This window comes from Ornithorhynchus anatinus, chromosome 3 (genome assembly GCF_004115215.2).
Source record: "Ornithorhynchus anatinus isolate Pmale09 chromosome 3, mOrnAna1.pri.v4, whole genome shotgun sequence".
Taxonomy (NCBI): Eukaryota; Metazoa; Chordata; class Mammalia; order Monotremata; family Ornithorhynchidae; genus Ornithorhynchus; species Ornithorhynchus anatinus.
Window position 1 is genome coordinate 8,278,234 of NC_041730.1, and position 21,936 is coordinate 8,300,169.

General features: G+C 46.2%; 1 protein-coding gene and 1 non-coding gene across 2 annotated transcripts in view; one reads left to right on the plus strand and one right to left on the minus strand.

Annotated features, from left to right (window-relative positions):
- Positions 1–21,936, plus strand: part of SERGEF (secretion regulating guanine nucleotide exchange factor) — a 273,746-nt gene that overhangs the window by 91,957 nt on the left and 159,853 nt on the right. The window lies entirely within an intron of this gene.
- Positions 6,648–6,785, minus strand: LOC114810396. The gene has a single exon (XR_003758096.1). It is a non-coding gene; the product is annotated as a small nucleolar RNA SNORA7 (small nucleolar RNA).

Here is a 21,936-nt window from a genome sequence, read left to right on the forward strand (position 1 = left end):
TCTCCCTCTTTTGTTGTTGTAATCGTCGTCATCAAAGCTACGATATTTTTTAAGTGCTTACTATTTGCTGAGGACAGATAATCGGGTTGGACACAGACCCTATCCCACATGGGGCTCACCGTCCAAGTAGGAGGGAGAACAGGTATTCAGTCCCCATTTACAGATGAGGATACAGAGGCCCAGAGAGGTGAAGTGACTCACCCAAGGTCACACAGCTGACATAATAATAATAATAATGTTGGCATTTGTTAAGCGCTTGCTATGTGCCGAGCACCGTTCTAAGCGCTGGGGGAGATACAGGGTCATCGGGTCGTCCCACGTGAGGCTCACGGTTAATCCCCATTTTACAGATGAGGTCACTGAGGCCCAGAGAAGTGAAGCGACTCGCCCACAGTCACACAGCTGACAAGTGGCAGAGCTGGGATTCGAACCCATGACCTCCGTGCTGGGAAGCTGGGATTAGAACCCAGATCCTCCGACTCAGGCCCAGGCTCTTTCCACTGGGCCACACCGCTTCTCAATCTGACTGATCTTTAGGATTTGGAACGGTGCCTGAAATCAGTCGATGTGAAAGAAATTCCCAGAGTTCTCTTTTAGACCTTAGGCCCCTTCTGGGGCCGGGAACGTGTCTGCCGACTCTTTTATATTGTACGCTCCTAGGCCCTTAGTACAGTGCTCTGCCCATGGTAAGCAGTCAATAAATACCATTGATCGATTGGTCGATAGGAGTGAAAGTATATTCTCTGACATGCTTCCAGGTTTCTTTTCTCCTCCTTCAGAGTGATTTTGTGAAATGAAGTGTACCCCACCGGGCTCCCTCTCTTTCCCTCCTTTACCTGTAGAGAATCAGTGTGGCCTAGTGGGTAGAGCTTGGGCCTGGGAGTCGGAAGGACCCGGGTTCTGATCCCGGCTCCTCCACCTGTCTGCCGTGTGTGACCTGGGGAAAGTCATTTAACTTCTCTACGCCTCAGTTCCCTCATCTGCATAATGGGAATTAAGATTGTAAACCCCGTGTGGGCCAGGGGCCGTGTCCAACTTGATTTGCTAGTATACCCTCCAGCACTTAGTACAGTGCCTGGCACACAGTAGGAGCTTAACAAATGTCATCATTATTATTATTTCCCTATTGGTAATGGGTTGGGTGGGGCTCCGACACGACCGGGCAGGCAGGCAGTAATGTCGTAAGGGTAACGAATTTCTCCGGGCAGCCACGTTTCCTAAGTGATTTCAAGAGTCTTGGTGCACTGATCTATCACTCAACTCATGATATCGAAGACACATCTCCTCCGCGAAGCCTTCTCTGACTAATCCCACCTTTCCTTTTCTCCCACCCCCTTCTGCGTCACCCTCGCAGTTGGATTTGCTCCCTTAATTCCCCTCTCCCTCAGCGCCACGGCACTTAATAATAATAATGTTGGTATTTGTTAAGCGCTTACTATGTGCCGAGCACTGTTCTAAGCGCTGGGGTAGACACAGGGGAATCAGGTTGTCCCACGTGGGGCTCACAGTCTTAATCCCCATTTTACAGATGAGGTAACTGAGGCACTGAGAAGTTAAGTGACTTGCCCAAAGTCACACAGCTGACAAGTGGCACTTACGTCCATATCCATCGTTTCTTTATTTCTGTTACTGTCTTCCTGTCTAAACTGCAAATTCTTGCAGGGCAGGGAACGTATCTTCCAGCCCTGTTGTATTATACTCTCCGAAGCGCTTAGTATGGTGCTCTGCACACAGTGAGTGCTCAACAAATACCATTGCTCGTTGGATTGATCACAGCGGGCGTGCCACTCATTCAATAGTATTCATTGAGCGCTTACTAATAATACTGTTGGTATTTGTTAAGCACCTACTATGTGCCGAGCACCGTTCTAAGCGCTGGGGGAGATACAGGGTAATGAGGTTGTCCCACGGGAGGCTCACGGTTAATCCCCATTTTACGGATGAGGTAACTGAGGCAGAGAGAAGTGAAGTGACTTGCCCACAGTCCCACAGCTGACAAGTGGCAGATCTGGGATTCGAACTCATGACCTCTGACTCCCAAGCCCGGGCTCTTTCCACTGAGCCATGTGCTTACTATGTGCAGAGCACTGTACTAAGCGCTTGGAATGTAGCACGTCCAGGAGTTGGGCCGCTTTTCATGACTCTGACTTTCGTTCATTCATTCACTCAATCGTATTTTTTGAGTACTTACCGTGTGAAGAGCACTGTACTGAGCGCTTGGGAGAGAAGCAGCGTGGCTTAGTGGAAAGAGCCCGGGCTTGGGAGTCAGAGGACGTGGATTCTAATCCCGGCTCCGCCACTTGTCTTCTGTGTGACTTGGGCAAGTCACTTCTCTTCCCTGTGCCTCAGTTACCTCTTCTGTAAAATGGGGATTAAAAGCGTGAGCCCCACGTGGGACAACCTGATTACCCTGTACCTACCCCAGCGTTTAAAACAGTGCTTGGCACATAGTAAGTGTTTAACAAATACCACAACTATTATTGTTAGTACAATCCAACAATAAACAATAAACGAGCTTACGGTCCAGATGGGGGGAGACAGACAGTAATGCAAATAAATAAATGACAGGTATGTGCATAAAGTGCTGTTGGGGTCGGGAGGGGCGAAGAACCAAGAGAGCGAGTCAGGATGACGCAGAAGAGAGTCGGAGAAGAGGAAAGGAGGAGCTCAATCTGGGAAGACTTCATGGAGGAGATGTGCTTACTCTCTCCATTAGCGGGGCCGAGTGTCCTGTCTTTGCACGTTGGACGGTGTTGGATGTTTTGGAGGCCGTGGTGAGAACGTGAAATCCCTCAGAGTCCTTCCCGTTTCTGAAGCTGGAACCATCCTTATTCTTCCGTAAGCTCGTCGTGGGCGGGGAATGTGTCTGTTATATTGTTACATCGTCCTCTCCCCAGTGCTCAGTGCAGTCGTTCATTCATTCAGTCGTATTTATTGAGCATTTACTGTGTGCAGAGCACTGTACTAAGCGCTTGGAAAGTCCACTTCGGCAACCGACAGAGACAATCCTCTGTGCAACAACGCGCTCACAGTCTAGAAGGGGGAGACAGACAACAAAGTAAAACAGGTAGACAGGCATCAGCGGGCATCAAGAGCATCAGTGCTCTGCACACAGTAAGCGCCCAGTTGATACGCTCGACTGACCGACTGACAAGAGGCAGTTAAATTTGCTTCATTTATTCACTCCTCCCTAATCCCCACATCACATGGCTATATCCTTAATTTATCTATTTATATTATTGTCTGTATATAATGTCTGTAAATATCTATGTATATTAATTCTATTTATATTGATGTCTGTCTCCCCCTCTAGACTGCAAGCTCATAGTGGGCAGTACAATACAATTCTGTTATATTGTACTCTCCCAAGCGCTTAGTACGCCGCTCTGCACATAGTAAGCACACAGTGAATGTTATCGATCGACGGACTGGTCGATTCGGAGTGCTGTAATGGCATATGCTTGAACCTGTGTGGTCTTTAATGAAGTATACAAGTTCTGGTTTCATGGCAGTCTGGAGAATATGGATCTGTGTGTTTTAGCATCCTATCATCGGGCGCATATGTGCCTTTCTGTGATTTAGAAATTACTTCTTAGATCGTCTTTGCCAAGGGTACTTAGGCAACAAACTGAGACAGAATGGGGAATTACTAGAACTATTCGAAGGGTGACAAAACACTCCTGCGTAAATGTAAGATGCCTTTGCCGTGGATTTTTTGAATATATCTCTGGTGCTAATAAGCTGGTACCTATCCAATCGATCAATCAATCAATCATCCCGGCGCCTAGAACAGCGTTTGACACATAGTGAGCCAATACCATAAAAAAATACCATAAACCAATACCAATACCATAAAAAAAATCACCCTTGTTTGAATACTGTCCCTCCAAAATTTTGAGTCTGTGGTTTCACAGGCCCTGCTCTAAAATTTAACACGGCTCCATCTTAAGAGGCCCAGGAGCCCAAGGAATTCTGGCCTTACACCCCAGTGCGGAAGCTAATCAATTAAAAACCAGAAAGATGTATGCCGTGTCACAGTTCTGGCAATGAAAGGCTCAGCTGTCTTATCTAGTGAATTTAAATTAAAAAAAAGAATTGATTCAGGGGTGGGCTTGGATCCTGAACTACCCCTATCTCCGAAAATACCGTACCAGATTTTACCTTTTCTGAACTATTGTTTCTATCTATATTTAATTAAAAGCATTTCAGTAGAACATCGATTCATAAGGCATTAGACGTTTGAGAGTTCTCTTTTGCCGCTGACTTGCAGAGTGCTGTTGCGTGCCTCGGGCTATTCACTTTATTGAATGCACAGCCAACTCACCTCATAGGACTTTGCTATATCCCACCCAGTTGTACATTCATTCATTCATTCATCCAGTCGTACTTATTGAGCTCTTACGGTGTGCAGAGCACTGTACTAAGTGCTTGGGAAAGAACAATACAACAGTAAACAGACACATTCCCGGCCCACAACGAGCTCACAGTCTAGAGTCAGGGAGACAGACGTCAATACAAGTGAATAAAATTACAGAAAGCACAATGTGGCATCACTTTGAAGTTCTGGGGGGTATTTTATGACCATCTTTGGCCTAATGACTTAGAAGTGTTTCCTCAAATGAGCTATTTTTCAATGGCATTTAGTGCTCACTGTGCGGCGGAGACTGTTCTAAACTCGGGGATAGGTACAAGATAATAGGATTGGACACAGTCTCTGTCCTACGCAGGGCTCATAGTCTTAATACCCATTTTATAGATGAGGTGACTGAGGCACAGAGCAGTTAAGAGATTTGCCAAGGTCACACAGCAGACAAGTGGCGGAGTCAGGATTAAAACCCAGATCCTCTGCCCCACAGGCCTGTGCTCTGTCCTCAAAGAATTCATTCATTCAATCGTATTTATTGAGCGCTCACTATGTGCAGAGCACTGTACTAAGCGCTTGGAATGGACAAATCGGTAACAGATAGAGACGGTCCCTGCCCTTTGACGGGCTTACGGTCTAATGGGGGGGGGGGACGGACGGACGAGAACGATGGAAATAAATAGAATCGAGGGGAAGAACATCTCATTAAAGCAATAGCAAATAAATAGAATCAAGGTGATGTACATCTCATTAACAAAATAAATAGGGTGATGAAGATATATACAGTTGAGCGGACGAGTACGGTGCCGAGGGGGTGGGACGGGAAGGGGGTGGAGCAGAGGCAAAGGGGGGAGAAGAGGGGAGAAGGAAACACTGTTTCTCTACTCTAATGTATTCTAATGTAGTGCATGTATCTCTAAATGTAACTATTCTAATGAATAGGACAATCTTATTGTTATTATTATTATTATTATTATCACGTGCTGTCGAGTCGTTTCCGATTCACAGAGACTACATGGGTATACGTTCTCCAGAACGCCCTGTCCTCTGCCGTAATCCGCCTTTCTAACGGTTCTTCCGTTACCGTTGTTATGGTCTCTCTCCAGCTCCAGCTCCAGTGTCTTCTCCAGAGGATGAATCCTCCTGATTATGTGTCCAAAATATGCTCATCTAAGTTGAGTCGTCTGGCCTTCCAAAGGCCACTTCGGTTTAATTTGCTCCAAAATCCATTTGTTTGTTTTCCGGGCAGTCTGTGGTATTCGCCAAAGTCTTCTCCAACACCGCATTTCAAAAGAATCGATCTTGGCACATTATTATTATTAATAATAAATATAATATATTATATATAAAATACTATTATAAAAATATCTTTTCCTCAAGTGACTGCTTCAACAGCTCCACTTCCTCGACTCTTTTTCCCGTGTACTTTAGGTTGCGTATTTTGAGTGTGTGTTTGTGTGTGAGGGAACTGCTCTCGGGGATAATTCATTTCTTGTGAATTGAAGGACGGCTTTCACGGTCCCGGTAAACAGGAGCAGAATTGCTCTTTTGTCCTTTAGTGGCCGCCTTGAGCAGGGAGCCTAGAAATAGCAGCAGCAGACGTGACGCGAAAAGTCAGAAGTGAATTTTCCTCTGGGGCAGGAATTCGCCGGTGCTTTTGGCCGAGGCGGGATTATGTAACCGGGAAAAAGGGATACGATCAGATATGAAAGAGAGTTTCTTCTCTGTGGGTGTATGGGTCTGTTCTCCTAAGTCTTTCAATATCTGTTTAGCCCTAGGAATTCCTCGTCCTTTACGTTACTGGCAATCATTTTGTTTACTCTCTCTTCACGGCCCCTTACGTTCGGGAAGCTTAATGGGTCACTTTTTCATGGAAAACTGGTAACATTTGAGAAGGACACCTAATTTCTGGCGACTACAGTTGGACATCATCTGTTTTGCTTTGCCGTCCGGCTCCCCCGTTTAGACTGTGAGCCCCTTATTGGGCAGGGATGGTCTCTATCTGTTGCCGAGCTGACCATTCCAAGCGCTCAGTACAGTGCTCTGCACATAGTAAGCGCTCAAGGAATACTATTGAATGAATGAATGAGGAAAGTTAGCTGGGTTCCATCATAGCCTTTAGCAGGGGTAGTGGATCTTTTTCAAGAAGACCTTTGCCGGTAAGTAAAGTTCAGGAAGAACCTCATCATCATCATCATGGGATTGTTAAGTGCATCCTCCTGCTCGGTCAGCCTGAGTCTCGACTCTCTCCCGTGCCACTTCCGCCCAGCACGGGTGAGTTTTGACGTGCAGCAGATGGCCTTCCACTCGCTAGCCACTGGCCAAGCTAGGAATGGAATGACTAGGCCTCTGCTTGACTCTCCCTCCCGTAGTCAAGACTGGTAGAGTCCTGGAAACTCTCCGGGTGCGACCCCGAGAAAGAAATACCATTATTTTTATTATCAAAACAGCAACCGGATAATATTTGGAAGCAGAGACAACTGGGAACCCTAGCTGCATTCCTCCTTGTCCGCAGCGAGCCGACAGAAAAGGGGAAGGTTTAAGGAGGTATGCAGCAAGATACTAACTGCGATTTATTTCATAGCAGAGGTAACTGGGAATCCTATCTGTGTCTCTTCCTTTCCTCCAACCCCTCCCTGCCCAGGCTTCTGGTGTCCAAAGGCCTGGTGGCGGTATTTATTGCTGAACTCATCACACGGCACCTTAAATAATTCTGTTTATTTAATAGAATAATCTTGATTCTATTTAGTGCTCTTGATTCTATTTATTGCTATGTTCCTGTCTGTCCGTCTCCCCCGATTAATCATGTTGGTATTTGTTAAGCGCTTACTATGTGCAGAGCACCGTTCTAAGCGCTGGAGTAGATACGGGGTCATCAGGTTGTCCCACATGAGGCTCACAGTCTTCACCCCCATTTTACAGATGAGGTAATTGAGGCACAGAGAAGTTAAGTGACTTGCCCACGGTCACACAGCTGACGAGTGGCAGAGCCTGGATTCGAACCCGTGACCTCTGACTCCCAAGCCCGAGCTCTTTCCACTGAGCCACGGATTAGACTGTAGGCCTGCCAAAGGGCAGGGACTGTCTCTGTCTGTTACCGATTTGTACATTCCAAGCGCTGAGTACAGTGCTCTGCACAGAGTAAGCGCTCAATAAATATTATTGAATGAATGAATGAAATAATAATGATAATAATAATGGTATATGTTATTATTTGTTGTTATACCCACTATGTGCCAGGCACTCTTCTAAACTCTGGGGTAGATACAAGATAATCAGGTTGGACACGGTCCCTGTCCCACGTAGAGCTCACAGTCTTAATCCGCATTTTACGAAAGAGGAAACAGAGGCACGTGTTTCTGAAGGTCACACAGCAGGCAAGTGGCGGAGTCAGGATTAGAACCCGTGACCTTCTGCCTCCCAGGATTGCTGCTGTAACTCCGGTTGTCCGAATGAGGAGAGCACTGGGGGTCCAGAGAGCGCGGCAAATTCCGAGGTGAACCTTTTTTGGGAGGCACCTCCAATCCGTGCTGGGCTGATAAAGATCCAATGGAAAAGTAATCAATCGATCAGTGGTGTTTATTGAGCATTTATTAGGGGCATAACCCTGTACTAAGCACTCGGGAAAGTACATTTCAGTGAAATGAGCAGATCCGTGCCCTGCCCATAATAAGTTTACAGTCTAGAGTGGGAGAGGGACATTAATATGAATAAATAAGTCATTTATAATGAATAATATAAAGATAGGTGCATAAGTGCTGGGACAAATATCCCATGTCCAACGTAGCCCCGGATTCACTTCTCTTCAGTCCACAGTTAGGCTACCACTTGGGCATAATTCTCATCGAGTCATTTTTTCTAAGGATTTCAGATTTAGCAACTCTGAAGTGCTTGAGGGACTCATTATGTGCTGCGGCTGAGTTTAAAGGGTAGGGCAATGTTTCTTTAACCTCCTTTTCTGATTAATGGCAGCTGTGGCTAATGATGTTCATTACAGGCACATTACAGCTGTTCTTACCGGCCTCTTGCAACAGGTGCTTCTTGTCAAGTGGACTTGGTTCTTTTTTTTTGGTTTTGGCCAGAATTGCATTTTCTCTCCCGGCCCGTTAGCTGCCGCCTGATTGCGCTTGGATCCGACCCCCCCGGGCATTTGATATTCACCCCACCCTCTGCCCCACAGCAGTCAGTGGATCGATGACATTTATGGAGCGCTTTCTGTGTACAGTGCCCTGTATTAAGCGCTTGGGAGGGTACCTTATTCGTTCAATAGTATTTATTGAGCGCTTACTATGCGCAGAGCACTGTACTAAGTGCTTGGAATGTACAATTCGGCAACAGATAGAGACAATCCCTGCCCAGTGACGGGCTCACGGTCTAAACCTCATGACAGAGTTGGTGGACACATTCCCTGGCCACCAGGAGCTGACAATCCAGAGGGAAATGATAGTGCTTGGATCAGCGTGGGAGAAGTTTGGGCAGAGAGGAATGAGTGGATTCTGCAGCTCTCGTGAAGGTAGGTCCGACAGGATTTCACGGGAAGCGGGATGGCCTAAATGGTAAACCACTTCCTTATTTCCCCCCCCCCCCCCCAAACTCTCTGGATCCACTGCTAGAACGGTTGTAAGTTGAGGGTGGTGCGTCCCGGGAGAGACGTGTCCGTGGTGTCGCTAGGGGTCGGAAACGACTCGGCGGCACAAGACACGGATGGCCTAATGGATAGAGCCCGGGCCTAGGAGTCAGAAGGTCATGGGTTCTAGTCCCGGCTCTGCCACCTGTCCTCTGTGTGACTTGGGCAAGTCGCTTCACTCTTCTGGGCCTCATCTGTAAAATGGGGATTGGGACCGTGAACCCCACGTGGGACGGGGACTGTGTCCAGTCCGATTTGTTTGAATCCACCCCAGTGCTTAGTACGACGCCTGGCACACGGTAATAATGTTGGTATTTGTTTGTTAAGCGCTTACTATGTGCAGAGCACTGTTCTAAGCGCTGGGGTAGATACAGGGCAATCAGGTTGTCCCATGTGAGGCTCACAGTTAATCCCCATTTTCCAGATGAGGTAACTGAGGCACAGAGAAGTTAAGTGACTTGCCCACAGTCACACAGCGGACAAGTGGCAGCGCCGGGATTTGAACCCATGACCTCTGACTCCCAAGCCCCGGCTCTTTCCACTGAGCCACGCTGCTTCTCAGTAAGCGCTTAACAGATACCCCGATTGTTATTATTAGGACGGATCGAACGTGCAGGTTGAGTGAGAGAGATGAGTGGAGGATAAGAACGGTGCTTGGCACATAGTAAGCGCTTAACAAATACCATTATTAGTATTGTTGTTATAAAGCCAAGATTGTGGGCTCATGTGTGAGGGAGGATGGAGACGGAGATGGAGGGGCAAGCCTTCCAGAACCAGGTCAGAGGTGGGGGTTCGGGGTCCCCCCGTCCAGGGAAGTGCTCTAGGTTCCTCAAACTGGGAGACAGTTGGTAGTCACGTTCCCAGCCCATGAGGACAGATCCATAACTTTTTTAATAATAGTAATAATAATAATGTTGGTTTTTGTTAAGCGCTTACTATGTGCCGAGCACCGTTCTAAGCGCTGGGGTAGACACAGGGGAATCAGGTCGTCCCGCGTGGGGCTCACGGTCTTAATCCCCATTTTACAGATGAGGGAACTGAGGCACAGAGGAAGTGAAGTGACTTGCCCACAGTCACACAGCTGACAGGTGGCAGAGCCGGTTTCGAACCCACGACCTCCGACTCCAAAGCCCGGGCTCTTTCCACTGAGCCACGCTGCTTCTCTATTTTATTTATACGGATGTCCGACTCCCCCTTTAGACTGTACGCTTGTTGCGGGCAGGGAGCGTGTCTACCAACTATTGAATTGTATTCTCCCAAAATCATAATGATGATGATGATCGCATTTGTTAAGCGCTTACTATGTGCCGCTCCCTGTTCCAAGCGCTGGGTTGGATAGAAGAAAATGTCGGAGCTTACAAGACAGTCAGGTTGGACACAACCCATGTCCCACATGGGGCTCACAGTCCTATTCCTCGTTTTACAGATGAGGTGACAGAGGCCGAGAGAAGTGACTTGCCTAAGGTCACACGGCAGATAGGTGGCGGAGCGGGGATTAGAACCCATGACCTCTGACTCCCAGGCCTGTCCACTAGACCGTGCTGCTTCTATAGTACAGTGCTCTGACCCAGTAAGGGCTTAATAAAATACCATTGATTGATACCTAGGAGGGACACTTATTTTCACATACTAAATAGTAATGGTTTGTGCTTGTAGCATTTCAGGGTTTGGGGAACAGTTTTTTAAACCTCACTTCCGGGTTTTATTATTTGCCATTTATTGCTGGTCGTCTCAAATTCTGGGTCTCCAGTGCTGCTCGGAAGAAATGATAGTTTATGGCAATTCTGGTGTCAAGGATGAATACAGCAATGTTTTTTCACAATTCACCAACTCTGTCATGCCTACCAAAACGGACAAAACCTTTTCGTGATTGAAAAGCCACTTTAGTTTAAAGTTTTCCGCACGCGGTCAGAATGGTCTAGTGGATAGAACGCCGGCCTGGAATCGGAAGGACCTGGGTTCTGATCCCGGCTCTGCCACCTGTCGGCTGCGTGACCTCCGGTAGGTCACGTAACTTCTCTGTGCTTGGGTTCCCTCATCTATGAACTAGGGATTAAGATTGTGACCCCCAAGTGGGACATGGGCTGGGTCCATCCTGATTGTCTTGTAAGCTTCAGCACTTAGTAGAGTGCCTGACACATAATAAACAACAATAATAATAACGTTGGTATCTGTTAAGCGCTTACTATGTGCGGAACACCGTTCTGAGCGCTGGGGGAGATACAGGGGAATCAGGTCGTCCCACGTGGGGCTCACAGTCTTCATCCCCATTTTACAGATGAGGGAACTGAAGCATAGAGAAGTGAAGCGACTTGCCCACAGTCACACAGCTGACAAGTGGCAGAGCAGGGAATCGAACCCACGACCTCTGATTCCCAAGCCCGGACTCTTTCCACTGAGCCACGCTGCTTCCCTTAACGCTTAATGATAAACGCTTCCCTTAACGCTTAACGAATACCATGAATGCCGGTTCCGCCGTTCAGAGCGTCAGCGCGTTGCGGGCACGGAAAGTACCCGTTATATTGTTCTCTCCCGAGCGCTTAATACAGTGCTCTGCCCATAGTAAGGGCTCAATAAATACGATTGACTGGCTGACATTAAAAAAAAAAATACTATTGGCACCTCACCTCAGATGGCTGAAGCGAAGAGGCAGGTTAGCAATGGAGAAATACTTGGCAGCCATTTTGTGGCGCTGCCCCTTTCATTCCGCCTGTTTTGTTCAGTCATTTTCTTATTTTCACGTCTGCTTCTCCGGAGCTAGTTTAAAAAGAGCTATTCATATGTGACACGACCCAGCCAAACCCACAGACGTTCACCAGATGACCAGGTTTGTATTTATTTTTGTGCGAGTCTGCTGTAGGAAACAGAAGCCCAGTCAGAGGGACCATAAAACAAGGAACTCTGTATTAAGTTGGAGAATCCCGGGTCTACAAATCAAGTTACCACTCCCTAAAACCGAACTCAAACCCACATATCACGTCTCAGACTGGAATCTTGGCCGCTCTCAGCCTGTTTCAACCAGATTTCTCAGTTCTCAGTGTCTGGATTTTTTTTTTTCCCCCTTATTCCTTCATGGTTCCTGTCCCACCAGGTGTCATGATTCCGGACAGCTGGGTTGCCTCCTGGCCTCAACCCATTCTGGTTCCCTCGCGTCTCCACAGTAACCAAAGGGAAGAGACAAAAAGTCTCCGTTGTGTTCCAGCAGGGAAGTGGGTTTCTCGTTAAACTTCGCGTTAAATTTGAATCCTTTAATCCCGGCTCCGCCACCCGTCTGCTGTGTGACCATGGGCGGGTTCCTTCACTTCTCTGGGCCTCAGTTCCCTCATCTGTAAAATGGGGATGAAGACTGTGAGCCCCATGTGGGACAGGGACTGCGTCCAACTCAATTTGCTTGTCTCCACCCCAGCGCTTAGTAGAGTGCCTGGCACATGGTAAGTGCTCAACAACTATTATTATTATTAATAGTAATAAAGAACAGTCCCACATTATGTGACGGCATCAAGACCTCCAGGACCGGCTCCGTTCTTGTTGGCTAAGGTGTTCGTTGCCAAGTTCCCAAATTATACCTGAGACTCCCGAGTTACAGAAATGTCTGAAGAAATATTTGTTTTGGGATGTGAATGATAGATTTTTGGGGGGTGCATTGTATTTATAATCATTGTGGTATTTGTTAAGCGCTTACTATGTGTCAAGCACTGTTCTAAGCACTGGACTAGATACAAGACCACCAGGTCCCACATGGGGCTCACAGTCCCCTCCCCACAACGAGCCTACAGTCTGGAGGAGGAGACAGGCAATATGAATAAATTATAGATCTGTTCTTATCATTCTTAGAATTATTAGGATCGTTAGAATTATCGCTAGTCTTATTCTTATCATTGTTAGAATTATTGGGATCGTTAGAATTCTTATGACAATTCCCTGAAAATTGCTCTTTCCCCTGGAGCAACAACAGGGCTATTTCCCCCTAATTAAGATGCTCTCGTAACCATCCATCCTATTTATTGAGCACTTACCATGTGCAGAGCACTGTGCTAAGCGCTAGGGATAGCACTTATCAGCTGTGTTACCTTGGACAAGTCACTTAACTTCTCTGTGCCTCAGTTCCCTCATCTGTAAAATGGGGATGAAGATGGCGAGCCCCACGTGGGATAACCTGATTACCTTGTATCTACCCCAGTGCTTAGAACAGTGCTTGGCACATAGTAAGCGCTTAAATACCATCACCATCAGCATCATACAACAGAATTAGCAAATACAGTCCCTGCCCCCGATGAGCTTATCATCTTCATACGGTGAATGATTCATTGTTGATATTTTGACCTGTATTTATTTTGGATGACACCTAACTTGTGTGTCCCATGTCAATCAATCAATCAAGGGCATTTTTTGAGCGCTTACTGTGTGCAGAGCACTGTACTAAATGCTTAGGAGAGAACATTATAATAATGGGGAACTCCAATGCAGAACACTATACTAAGCATTTGGGAGAGCACCTATCAGCTGTGTGACCCTGGGCAAGTCACTTAACTTCTCTATGCCTCAGTTACCTCATCTGTAAAATGGGGAATAAGACCGTGAGCCCCAGGTGGGACAACCTGATTACCTTGTATCCACCCCAGCGCTCAGAACAGTGCTTGGCACATAGTAAGCGCTAGAGAACGGGCCTGGGAGTCAGAAGGTCGTGGGTTCTAATCCCAGCTCCGCCGCTTGTCTGCTGGGTGACCTTGGGCAAGTCACTTCACTTCTCTGTGCCTCAGTTACCTCATCTGTAAAATGGGGATCGGGACTGTGAGCCCCACATGGACAGGGACTGTGTCCAACTTGATTTGTTTGTATCCCCCCAGTGCTTAGTACAGTGCCTGGCACATAGTAAGCGCTTAATAGATACCATCATTATTATTATCATCATCATCACCAGGATCTTGAGAATATTTCATGTGTTAAACCCGAATGAGGAGAGCTGCTTAGGGGAGATCATAACCTCAATCTAGAGCTCATAAAAGCATGAAAACCTCATCCTCATCTCTCCTTCAATCATATTTATTAAGCGCTTACTGTGTGCAGAGCACTGTACTAAGCGCTTGGGAAAGTACAATATAACAATGAACAGCGCCATTCCCTGCCCACAATGAGCTCACAGACTAGAGGCGGGGGGACAGACAATAATAATGATGGTATTTGTGAAGCGCTTACTATGTGCCAAGCACTGTTCTAAACGCTGGGGGAGATACAAGTTATCAGGTTGTACCCAGGTGGGGCTCACAGTCTTCATCTCCATTTTACAGATGAGGTAACTGAGGCCCAGAGAAGTGAAGTGAATTGCCCCAAGTCACACAGCTGACAAGTGGCGGAGCCGGGATTAGAACCCCCGACCTCCGACTCCCGAGCCCTTGCTCTTTCCACTAAGCCACACTGCTTCTCTAATGAATAAAATCCTGGCTGCTTATTCCAACTTAAGTCTATACTAAAGTCAGATGGCTTGCAAATTTAAAAATCGGTTAAAAAAATGGACTTCTTTTGGCCTTTGGTTAAAAAAAATTGTAAGCGTAAGCTACCTTTCTAAACATATCATACCTATCAATACACAGTAAATGCGTTTGGAAGATTAAAATGAAACTGATTCAAAAAATGAATCCAAAATCGTATCGAGAAAGCATCGTAACGATAATAATGATAATGTTGGTATTTGTTAAGCGCTTACAGTCAGGTTGTCCCACGTGAGGCTCACAGTTAATCCCCATTTTACCGATGAGGTAACTGAGGCACAGAGAAGTTAAGTGACTTGCCCACAGTCAGCTGACAAGCGGCAGAGCCGGAATTTGAACCCATGACCTCCGACTCCCAAGCCCGGGCTCTTACCACTGAGCCACGCTTAGTAAAGGACGGTTGAGTTGTAAAAATTCTAAACACCGTATTTTCAGATTTCTGCCTCTGTTGTTGATGTGCTACGTCGACCTGGACCGAACCATTTGAAAAAAGACATTTTTTTCCTTCTCATTTAGTGCTGGGATTTTAAAAATTTCCCGCGAGGCGTTAAACTAAAGGTCATCCGTCCTAGAGCACAGAAGGCAGAAGTGCCACCTCAGACTGCCTCTGCCCTTTGAGATCCGCAGAGAAGCCGCGTGGAAAATTTACACTGCGGACCTTCCCGCTACTCTGCTGTCCCGGCGTGGGGTCGTGTGGGGTGGTTTAGTTGTTGGAACTATCTGCCCGGCAGTGGCAAAATATTCCGTCACTGGACGAGATTGAAAGGCAGAGAACGTCGGAGGGTTATTTCAAAGCGTCTTAAAACTCCTTTAGGTCGCTTAGCCCAGGCCTGGGAGTCACAAGGTCGTGGGTTCATTCATTCGTTCGAGTCATATTTACTGAGCGCTTACGGTGTGCAGAGCATTCATTCATTCAATCGTATTTATTGAGCACTTACTGTGTGCAGAGCACTGGACTAAGCGCTTGGAAAGGACAGTTCGGCAACAGGTAGAGACAATCCCTGCCCGACAGCGGGCTCACAGTGTAGAAGGGGGAGCCTGACAACAAAATAAAACGAGTAGACGGGCAGCAGTAGCCTCCAAATAGATAAATGGAATTATAGATATATACACATAATTAATAAAATAGAGTGATAGATACGTCCATGTATACACAAGTGCCGTGGGGCGGGGAAGGGGGTAGAGCGGAGGGAGGGATTCGAGGCGACGGGGAGGGGAGGAGGAGCGGAGGAAAAGAGGGGCTCAGCGGGGCGTTTCAGGCGGAGGGGAAAGGCTGCCCCTCTCAACAGACCTAAGCCCGGCTCTGCCACTTGTCTGCTGGGTGACCTTGGGCAAGTCATTTCACTTCCTCAGTTCCCTCATCTGTGAAATGTGGATAAAGGCTGGGAGCCCCATGTGGGAAGGCGACTGTGTCCCACCCTCCCCAGCACTTAGTATAGTAGGTGTTTAACAAACACCACAATTATCATTATTATTATTACCCTCCGGTGATCGGCCCCTCTCCCTCCTACCATCCCTTTCCAAACTCCTCGAGCCAGTTGTGGGAGGGTCCCCCGAGAGCTCATTTATGGCTCCCTTTCTCTTCTCCATCTAGTAATCATAATTGGGTATTTAAGTGCTTACTTTGATCCGGGCACTGTAGTGAGCACAGGAGAGGATGAAAGCAAATCAGGACGGACACAGTCCCTGTCCCACGTGGGCTCACGGTCTTAATCCCCATTTTGCAGACGAGGGAACTGAGGCCCACTTTACTCCCTACACATCTACTTTCGTTCATTCCTTCGATCGTATTTATCGAGCGCTCACTGTGTGCCGAGCTCTGAACTGAGCGCTTGGAAGAGTTCAAGAGAACAATAAATAGGCACATTCCCTGCCCGCAGCGAGTTTACCGTCTTGGACTGTGAGAGCCATGTGAAACGGGGACAGTGTCCAACCTGAAGTTCTGGTATCTGCCCCGGTGCTTGCCACATAGTAAGCGCTTAACAATCCCATAATTATTATTATAGTTGTTATTTTAGAGAAGCAGCCTGACCTAGTGAATAGAGCACAGGTCTGCTGTAAACCTATCACTTGTTGCAGCGTGGTTCAGTGTAAAGAGCCTGGGCTTCGGAGTCAGAGGTCATGAGTTCGACTCCCGGCTCTGCCGCTTGTCAGCTGCGTGACTGTGGGCGAGTCACTTCACTTCTCTGGGCCTCAGTGACCTCATCTGTAAAATGGGGATTAACTCTGAGCCTCACGTGGGACGACCCGATGACCCTGTATCTCCCCCAGCGCTTAGAACAGTGCTCTGCACCTACTAAGCGCTTAACAAATACCAACGTTATAATTATTAATTATTATTATAGTTAGTATTACTGTTGCACCCACCGTGTCCTAGTGGATGGAGCACGGGCCTGGGCGTCAGAGGACCTGGGTTCTGATGCTGGCTCTGCCCCTGCTTACGGCGTGGCTTTCGACAAGTCACTTAATTTATCTGTTCTTCAGTGTCCTCATATATAATCCCCCATCTCTCTTCCCTCCCAACCATCCTCTCCCACGAGGAGGAGCCTGCGCAGAATAGCCTCCTCACATCTGTCTCGATGTGTTACCGATTTGTACATTCCAAGCGCTCAGTACAGTGCTCTGCACATAGTAAGCGCTCAATAAATACTATTGAATGAATGAATGAAAAGGGGGATTAAGTACCTCTTCTCCCTCCTACTTAGACGGTGAGTCCCATTTGGGACAGGGACAGTGTCCGACCTGACTTGCTTGGATCTATCCCAGTGCCTGACACATAGTAAGCATTTAACAAATACCATAATAATATTTTTATATTATATTAATATAACATAACATTATAAATCATATAAATAACACATTTATAATATATTCAAATATAAATCACAGTAAAAATCACATTATAAATATTCAACAAATACCTTAATTATTATTAATTATTGTTCATTCTTAATCGCAGGAGGCTCCATCAGTTATGCATTCATTCAGACAAGGGTCTCAGCTTTATCATATAGAATTTCCTTCCTGAAATACATTGCTGGGTTAATAAGGTTAACTGAGTGTCAAAAAATAGTGTTATTCCTGCCCTTTCTCTGCTTGGGGGACCTCACTGAATTACTTTGGTGTTTCAATGCCTTTATTCAAAAATAATAATAGCAATAATAATAATATTTGGTAAGCATTTACTATGTGCCAGGCGCTGGGATAGTTACAAGATAACCAGTTTGACCACGATCCCTATGCCACAGGGAGCTCGGAGTCTCAGAAGAGGGGGTTGGATGTAATCCCCATTTTACGGATGAGGTAACCGAGGCCCAGAGAAATGAACTGACTTGCCCGAATTTACACAGCGGATGAGTGGTGGAGCCAGGTTTAGAACCCAGATCCTCGGACTCCCAGGCTGATGCTCTTTCCACTTAGGCCCTATTGCTTCCCTGAGTAAAAAAGGGATAAAAACCACTTCTAGATGGAGTGCTTCTAATCTTGTCTTATGCCATCGAGTCGTCTCTGACGCGTAGCGACACCGTGGACGCATCTCTCCCAGAGGGTCCCGCTCTCCATCTGCGGTCGTTCCGGTAGTGGATCCGTAGAGTTTTCTTGGGAAAAATCCGGAAGCGGTTTACCGTTGCCGCCTTCCGGGCAGTGAACTCGAGTCTCTGCCCTTGACTCTCTCCCGTGCCGCTGCTGCCCGGCATGGGTGAGTTTTGACTTGTAGCATTTTGCCTTCCACTCGCTAACCGCTGGCCAAGCCAGGAATGGAATGGACGGGCCTCTGCTTGACTCTCCCTCCCGTAGCCGAGACTTGTAAAGTACTGGAAAGTATTCAGTTGTGACCCTGAGAGGGGTGTATTTCTATCTATCTATCTATCTATCTATCTATCTATCTATCTATCTATCTATCTATCTATCTATAGATCTACATATATCTATATCTATTTATATATCTATTATCTATCTATCTGTATCTATAGCTAGATATATATCTAGCTATAGAGATATAGATATATCTTATAGATATATCTTATAGATATATAGATATATCTATATATCTCTCTATATATCTATATGGATATCTATTATCTATCGATCTATAGCTAGATATATATCTATATGTATATCTATAAATCTATATCTATATGGATATCTATTATCTATCTATAGCTATAGATATATAGATATATATGTGTGTATAGATCTCTCTCTCTGTAGATCTATATATACATATATAAATGTATATGTACATTTCTATAATTCCACTTATTTATATTGATGCCGATTTACTTGTTTTGACGTGTATATATCCATAATTCGATTTACTTATATTGATGCCTGTTCACTTGTTTTCGTGCCTGTCTCCCCCTTTCTCGACTTTAAGCCCGACGCGGGTGGGGATTGTCTCTCTTTATTGCTGACCTGTACTTTCCAAGGACTCAGTACGGTGCTCTGCACACAGTAAGCGCTCAATAAATACGAGCGAATGAATGAAGGAATAGAAATAAATAAATTAGGGATAAGTGCAGAAGTACATGGAGGGAGAGGAGGTTCCAGGCCAGAGAGAGGACGGGCTAGGGAGTGGAAGTAGGAGGAATGAGGCTTCTCGGAAGAGATGCTCCGTGTTAGATAAAGAACCTCCAAAACCTCATAGTTCCTGGGCTCTTCCCAACAAGCGCTTAAAGCTCCTCGAGGGCATGGATTGAGTCTACTACAAGTGCCCTCTTTCAAGTAAGTGTTTAGGACAGTGCTCGGCACGTAGCGGATGTTCGATACGTACCGCCAATCGATAATAAAAGGCCGTTGGTCACCGTGAGCACAGCTGAGAAGCTGACTTGAAGTAAACGAGATGTTTATTATGGGCCTCAGTGACATAACCAGGAAAAGAATGCTTTTAATAAAGAGTCAGACCCTCATGACCTCATCTCCCTTTGGGTGGGAACAGTCATTAACTGAAAGGGAATCTCTAAATGCCAAGGGATCGGCTTCTGGGAAAAAGATGTACCCGAAATGTCTTGATGAATAAGCTTTTGATTTAGAAAGCCAGTAAACTCTATCTCTTTATTAGCTCCTGTGATCTATATTCCAGCCAGAGTTAAATATAACTTGCTTAATAATTAAAGGATAACACTTAGCGCTTTCATGGTGTTGCCTTTCTTAGGTGACTTTGTTTTTCTAGGTGGAAACGATCCGTCTTTCCTCTGAAGGACTCTCTTCCTTTCCTGAAGTGCGGCTGATTCAGCGTGTTCCAACCCCGTCCCAGGGTGGCTTGTATTTCTCCTTGCCCTCTTTCGAAGAGGGAAATTTCCTTTCGAACGTACAAACCGTGCTGACGAATACGGAGGTCGTCCTTATCCTTAACCTTCAGAAACCTGGCTCTAGGGAGACTTTGTCGGCGTGAAGCTGACTTCACGATTTGCTTGAATCCACCCCAGCGCTTAGTACAGTGCCTGGCACGTAGTAAGTGCTTAACTAATACCATTATTATTATCATCATTATTACACGTATCTAAGACCTAGCAAGCGTATTCAGTCATTCAGTGGTATTTATTGAGCGCTTACTGAGTGCAGAGCACTCTGCTAAGGGCTTGGGAGAGTACCATAAAACAACAGAGCAGACACATTCCCTGCCCACAGCGAACTTAACGTCTAGAGGGGGAGACAGACATTACTATAAATAAGTAAATGAACGAATTACAGCTACAGATATTAAATGAATTAAAGATATAATAAATAAATTACAGATATAAATTCCACTACAGATATAAATTCAATTACAGATATGGATTCAATTACAGATATAAGTTCAATCACAGATATAAATAAATGACAAATAAATAAATGAGAGATCCAGCTCAGAGACTGGCACACACTGCTAAGAGTCAGAGTCGACTCAAGTGGCCTTGAATCTCGGGAAGCGTCAGCAGGTTCAAACGGGTTCCGATTCTGCGACGTGGGTCGTTCGAATACGAATTTAGATTGCAAAAAATCAAGGGTGGTTGGTAGATAAATCACAGGGAGGAAGCTGATTTCTTGCTGAGCTTTTGGACGTTGAAACTTATGATTACTCCAGTTTGTAATCACTCCATAATTACCTACCCAGTGATTTCCCCATGGGTCCTTTTGAAATGTAAAGATTTCTCTAAATTCAGGGTTTTTGACCTTATTTTAGAAAGCCCTGGTGATCCCCAAATTCACCCTGAAGCACACCTCCCTCACCCCAACTCGATGGTGATGATGTTAATTGTGTTATTCGTTTGGCGCGTACTATGTGTCACCGTATTAAGCTCTGGGGTAGAGATATAACGATCAGGACCCACATGGGGCTCAGAGTCTGAGTACAAGGGAGACCAGGTATTGAATTTTGAATTTTACCCTTGAGGAAACTGAGGCCCAGAGAAATGAAGCGACTTGTCCACGGTCACACAGCAGACAAGAGATGGAACCGGGATTAGAACACAGATCCTCTGACTACCGGGTCCGCACTCTTTCCACTAGGCCATGCTGTTCCGTAGTGGATAGAGCACGGATCTGGGATCCAGAAGTCATGGGTTCTAATCCCGGCTCTGCCGGCTTTTGTCCTGTGTGGCCTTGGGCAAGTCACTTCACTTCTCTGGGCCTCAGTTACCTCATCCGTAAAATGAGGATAAAGTGAGTCTCATGCGGGACAGGGACTGCATCCAAACCGATCTGCTTGTATCCACCCCAGTGCTTAGCACACTCCAACTGAATTGGTATTTTTGTTCAGTGCTTTCCCTGATCAATCAGTGGGATTTCTCGCATGTTTGGGAGAGTACGGCACAGCAGCGTCGAGTCGGTAATGCTAATAATAGTAATAATCACAATAACTGTGGTATTTGTTAAGCGCTTACTGTGTGCCAGGCACTGTGCTAAGCGCTGGGGTGGATACAAGCAAATCGGGTTGGACGCCGTCCCTGTCCCACGTGGGGCTCACGGTCTCAATCCTCATTTTACAGATGAGGAAAGACCTCATTCCTGCCCACAATGATAGTCGCCGTTTGACTCTCCCAAGTGTTAAGGGCAGGGCTCTGCAGACCGCAAACGCTCAAAAAACACTAACGATCGATCGACTTGTACGAGTTTGATTCAGGGAAAAGGAAATGATCAGCTTCTACCGGCAATTTCTAACCATGTGGTCCGCCACTGTGTCAGAATTTCGCCGTCACCCTTGAGAGAGGAAGGAAATGAGATGAAGATGAGATGTGATGAGAACTGTTCAGCCGGAGTTTCTTCACCCTCAGTTCTCTATTTTATGTCTTTCAGTAATAGTTGTAATGTATGAATCGGCTGACTTGGAAGCGAGCATTTCTCTCCTTAGGTTTTTCTAGGAAATTCATTTCATTGTAATTCCTCCATCCAAACAGATGTCAAGATTCGGCAACGTTTTGAAGAAAATGACTTCCTTTCCTCCCCCTACCGTAGGCTGCCTCGATAACGGGAAGCTA